This window comes from Crassostrea angulata, chromosome 9 (genome assembly GCF_025612915.1).
Source record: "Crassostrea angulata isolate pt1a10 chromosome 9, ASM2561291v2, whole genome shotgun sequence".
In the NCBI taxonomy this organism is placed as follows: domain Eukaryota; kingdom Metazoa; phylum Mollusca; class Bivalvia; order Ostreida; family Ostreidae; genus Magallana; species Magallana angulata.
In genome coordinates, this window is record NC_069119.1 from 10151283 (window position 1) to 10157282 (window position 6000).

Here is a 6000-nt window from a genome sequence, read left to right on the forward strand (position 1 = left end):
ATGTTTTTGTTGTTTATGTCTTTTTTATTCGGGTTACAAAAACTGGTTCACATTTGGCAATTATGTATTTTAAATGCGAGTTTAGGTTTTTTCAATGTTAAAGCCTTGGAATTCTCGACTATAATCATCAGTCATGTTATAAAAACAACCGTGGCTAAAACTTGAAAAGGCGTGAATTTACTGGATACTGTCAAGTTTATTTATTTACTCAGATCTGTAGATGAGATATATGGCAGTACTTGTATATGCATTTCTTATATCCCTACTAAGAAACTAACATAAAGTGAATCTTTAAAGAAACAAATTCAAATGTATCGAATATTTCTTATTTCTGAGAAAACGGCATCATTTATTGTAGATACAAAACAGCTGTTTACCTGCCACTGTCATTTTTCCTTACAAAATACTATTTCCACCTGAATGTAAATGTCAAATTCATAATTGTTTTATGAACAATTATTTTGCATTCGATGAACTGCAAAGTTTAGCCTTTAATAGATTTTAATTTGTGTTAAACATTACTTAAAAATACTTGTTATTCGTCATTTACATTTAAAAATCCTTGATGACTCCATGTCAGATAGTCTTCATATATCATTTCTTTTTAAGAAGACCCATTTTTTACAAATACTGTTCATCTGTATGTAAAATGAAGCAGCATCGATAATATCAAATAGTGCAATCATTCCAAATGTAGAACAATCGACGCCTCAGTTAAATAAACGCTTACTTGTAAATATTTACACTTCTGATTCATACCCTGAAAATCATAGCTTGAGAACATTCAGACACATTTTGCTCTTTTTAATGTGTTTAAACTTTTAAATTAGTAATTTATATTTCATTTGAACTCTGAATGGAATAAGATTGCTTGTTAATTGGTGACATTTAAACCTTCATAGTCAAGTCTTCGTCGAAATTTTGTTTATCAATTTTTTTTTTGTAATCATGGTCCAATATTATTCCCATGAACTTCTAGCGGTAATGTTCTGAGAAAAAAAAAATGTTCTTTTATGGTAAAAGAAGAACCTGAAAAAAAAGAGCCCAATACAGTGGAATAAGATTAGACAATTTGATACCTGGCCCACATCCATCATTGTTTTAGACAGGGTCGAGAACTTCACAAGTTAAAAAGCTTTGATGCATCTCACGACAATTGTCAAAATGATAAATGTTTTAATAGTGTGCATTTGTGTGTGCTTGGATTTCTTTCCTTTTTATGCAAACATGTATATACTGTTGACACTGTTACCATGCGCTTAGTTCATTTGCACCTTCTATTTAAAAAGAAGTTTATATTGTTAAATTCTGATTCTTTATTTGCTTAATTCTGTTTTGATTTGATTTTGATTTGATTAATTCTGCACCTTTTATTTAAAAAGAAGTTTATATTGTTTAATTTTGATTCTTTACTTGCTTAATTCGATTCTTTATTTGCTTTACATTTTTACATAATTTTTATATTAAAAGTAATAATTTTTAAAGGTTTTTAAAAATTAATTTTGTTTTCTCCTTATATTATAGCTATGTTTGATATCTTGAAAATCATGAAACCCCTATATTACTCAGATCAATACCATTGTTAATATAAATCGATTGGTCGATTTGACATTGACTCCTGAATCGTTGACATCGTATGCATGTATCGTAACCTTGTAGGTATAGCTTTAGATCGGATGTCTAGCATGTAGTTAATTGCCCTCCTCTCAGCAAAAGTGACAATTTTTTTCTGCCTTTTCACATCGATTTGGATTTAAATGACGATAAAATTTTTTTGCAATTCAGTAATACTATGGTGTTGTTTATTAAGAATGCAAATTGCATGATAATATAAGTGGGTGTACTCGATTCAGTGATTAAGATTGTTGCAGAATATATTTTTTAAAAATTAAAGTAGATGCTATATCGTTGCAAGTAATGAGAGCTTTTCCGTTTGAATGCAACATAAAAAGGTTTTGGGATAATTTTCATTTCCTATTTTCAATTTTCAAGTATCTCATTAGATATACATATTGTTACGGGGAAAACAGCTTTATTATTGCTATTTTTTAACAAAATAAAAAGGAAAAATAATACAATCTATTATTGTAAAGACATATTCGCAATTCTAAGCAAAATGATGATAGGGAAAAAAGTTTCGTTTTAAGGATTGAAGCTCCTTGCCGCTGCACAAAACCATCACTCTAACCATAACGCCGCGGGAACTTTTATGCCTAATGTTGATTTTAAAACAAATTATTTCTAATGTTATTATTTCAAATGTGTCTCTATTAACTATTAAAACCACAGAGAATAGTAGAAAAACAAAATCGTTGGAATAAAGCAGGTTTTACTTTCCGGTGACGACCAAAATAACGGCGAACGTTTATATATGTTGTAGACTTTATGAGTATAAAATGTTTAGATTAATTAAAAATTTTAAAGTTCTTTCTTCGATACTCTTTGAGAAAAATGAGGCACAAAACACACAAAATCTATAATATTTCAGGACCGAAATTGAGAAATTTTGAGAAAACGCGATAGAAAAAATAAAAATAGAGAAACAAACTCAGCAAAATCAGTAATGTCTTTGAATAAAAAATAGAGAAAGAAACTAAGGAAAAACAGTAATGTCTTTCGTTTAAACGATAGATTTAAATCAGCAATTATCTCTATTTCTTTTTTTCTTTTTTTTTTGGCCATGTTTTTACATGTTTACTTAAAATAAGATCACTCTAATTTTTGTATATATATTTTACCTGGTGATATCCAGAATTGTTCAGAAGTTTTTATTAAATAATGGAGATCCCACAGTATCAGTTCAAACAGTCATTTTAATAAGTTAAAGTATCGTCATTGTCTGTGATCTCCCTATTTGTGATGCGGTTCTTTTGTAGTAAGTTTTTATTCGTCGATAATTAATGACATTATTTCGTCATTGGATATTGAGTTGTTTTTTAAGGTGAAAAATTAACAAGCTTCAGTTCATAGATTGAACAAAAAATGGAGATTTTTGATTGAACAGTCTTTATTGGTAGTCGTTAAGCTCATTGAATGGGCATACATTTTTTTCTGCTAAAACATACAATCAAAAATGACATCATTTTGATTGATTATATTTGCTCATTTGAATTTTGAAAAAATAACAATGCCAACTTTAAGGAGAACTAAGATATCTTTATTATCCTATTAGTTTATAATTAATAGAGAAAAGGTAGTGTTGGTACAAGTAGAAATATATATGTAAAATATGTTTATTATGTAATTTTAAAAGGTTTGCATTTTCTTCATATAAAGCCATCATATACCTAATGTATTTCAAAAGAACCGTACAGCTTGGAATTGAATTCCTTGTCCTGTCCTAGCAAGCAATATGGATCTCCGAGTTCATTCTTCCCTTTAACATGTTTACTTTTAATACTTTTGATTAAACATAACACTAAAGCAACTGTTCCAAAGACGACAATGAGAAAAACAGCCGTTTCTAAAGTCGTCTTAATCTTCGTCTTGCTTCTTTTTTTTTGATATCTGAAATAATTGAAACTAATGAAAAAAAAATTCTATAAAACAATATAGATAGAATAACAAACATAACAAAACATTCACCAAAATAACAAAACAACAACAAAAATAAAAAAAACCCATTAACCATCATTGGTGGTTGAGTTTCGTTTCGATCCCAAAGTTGCTAGACCGTCGTTTGTTACCCCTAGGGACTCATTTATTGTCCATGTAAAATCTCCGCAGTGTGGAAAGCCTTTCAGAGGTTTTGGGTGGAGAGTTTTTCCCCTTCTTTGATGATCAGCGCCATACCTTTCATAGGATGTGCGTCCATGTGGCAATGTAGATACTAAACCCTGAGAGGAAAAAAAAGCCTTTTGATTATAGAACTACAAAATATTCATCTTATAAATCTTATAAAAAACAAAACTATTGGCATGCGTCTGCATAGTTCTTTCTCATCAAATTAATTTTCTTAAACCTTTTAAAAAACATAATTTTAACGTTGTTGGAAACAATAACTATTTGCAAACTTTACTTCATGCATGTATATACAAAAAAGATCATATACAAAACGTTATTTAAATTTTGCAAAGCTTAAAGTGAAAATAAGATTTTTGAATGTTACTACAATATAAGTTTTGCTTTTTTTATTATTTTTTTTAGTGAAATTTGTCTACCAATTATATACTTAGATTATCTAAAAAAAAAAACCTAAGCACTACATAGATGATCTTGCTGTTTTACACACTCGTTTTGTGAAATTGTCTCTTTATGTATTTGCCGGTACTACGCAACCAGCATAAACAGTGTTATCAGTCTGAGAAATTTCACTACAAAATAATGTAATACTATAAGAAACAGAAGAATTTTGTTGTTTGTGAAAAACAAGAAAAGCATTTTTACTTCGATTATAATGAAGTCTCCAAGTAAATGCATAGTTTACTTGGTTACGTACACATTTTAGACATCTTGGCGAATAGCTTATTAAAGTAGTATCATCCGCTAATAAAATTTCTTGTATGTGAATATGATCCAAAAACAGACCATAATTATTTTACAAAATTTTAGATAACAAACCATTAATATGAACAAGAAACATAAAACACTAAGGACTCTTCCTTGTTCTAAACCTTTTAAATTTTAAGCAAAATCAAATTTGCCCCAAAATGACAGAAACCATTTGCTTTCATTATACCAGTATTTTTGAATTTGCCATATTCTAGAGTCAATATTTAATTAATACAATTGATAAAAAAGACCACAATGCTAAATTCTGTTGGGCGCCTTTTCATCATCTAAAAATGAAAAAAAAAACCTGGTAAACTTTTGTTTACATTATAACTAATTGCTTCTTTTGAAATATAACTAGCTGGCATGGCATCACGGTCCCCACTGAACCCCCACTGTGTAAAATATTCATTTTCAATTCGTGATATAATTATTTTTCTAACAGTTTGCTGACTACAAATGTCAATGTAATATCTCTGCAATTAGTACGATCACACTTATCCTTTTTTTCACCTTTATAAAGAGATATTATTTTCCCAACTTTAAACATTTCAGCTATATGTTTTTCATTCAGAATAGCAATAAAAATTAAAATAATTTTTTGGTATGAGTACGTTCACTGTATATATGATGTTCGTTTGTAGGAAATCTGGTACAGGGACTTTGCCTTTGCAGTCTTTCAACTTGATTGTTTATTTCCTTAACTGTTTAGCGTTTTGTTCTGCGAATGGTTTTTCATTATAGTTTAGATTCTTATTGATATTTTCACATTTCACATTTTCATCTTCTTCTCCAAAAGCACTCGGCAAATTTCAACCAAACTTGGCATGAATCATACTTGGGGTTTCAAAGTTTCAAAGTTTATTTAAATATATGTCCAGTTTTACTTTAAAGGGGAGATGATCAGAAAACACTGACAATAGACTTTAGTGTTTCAAAATCATATTCTCCAGAACCACAGGTCCAATTTCAATCAATCTGGGCACAAGGTGTTTGGGGGAAGGGTTTGTAAATTTGTTCAAATAAGGGTTCAGTTCTTCAAAGGGTACATAATTAGAAAGGGTTAACAATAGGGTTTGGTATTTTAAAAATTTAAAGAACCAGGCCGCCAATTTCAACCGGATTGAGCACGTTTTAGTATGTTTTGGAGAAGGGCTTTCAAGTTTGTTAAAAAGAAGGGCCAGCTTCCTTTTACAGGGAAGATAATTAAAAAAGAGTGAAGATACGATGAACAAATAAACCAAAATCTTTTTTCTCGAGATCCGCGGATTCAATTTCAACCTATCTGGACATAAGGTATGTTTGGGTGAAGGGGTTTTAAGTTTGTTCAAATGAAGGGCCAGTTCCCATTCAAAAAGACAAAACAAGGAAAGAGTGAAAATAGGGTTTTGTGTTTTTAAAACTTTCTTCTAATGGACCATTGGGCAAAATTACATAAAATTGGCACAACGCATCCTTGGGATAAGGGTATTTAACTTTGTTCAAACGTAGGACCAGTTCTCCTTCAAA

At 29.8% G+C, this 6000-nt stretch overlaps 1 long non-coding RNA gene across 1 annotated transcript in view; it reads right to left on the minus strand.

The window, feature by feature from the left end:
- Positions 1-3022: 3022 nt before the first annotated feature.
- Positions 3023-6000, minus strand: part of LOC128163049 (uncharacterized) — an 11775-nt gene continuing 8797 nt past the window's right edge. Inside the window, exons 2-3 of the long non-coding RNA XR_008240757.1 lie at positions 3629-3836; positions 3023-3507 (exon numbers count right to left, since the gene is read on the minus strand). This is a non-coding gene — a long non-coding RNA (uncharacterized LOC128163049). The remainder of the gene's footprint in view (positions 3508-3628; positions 3837-6000) is intronic.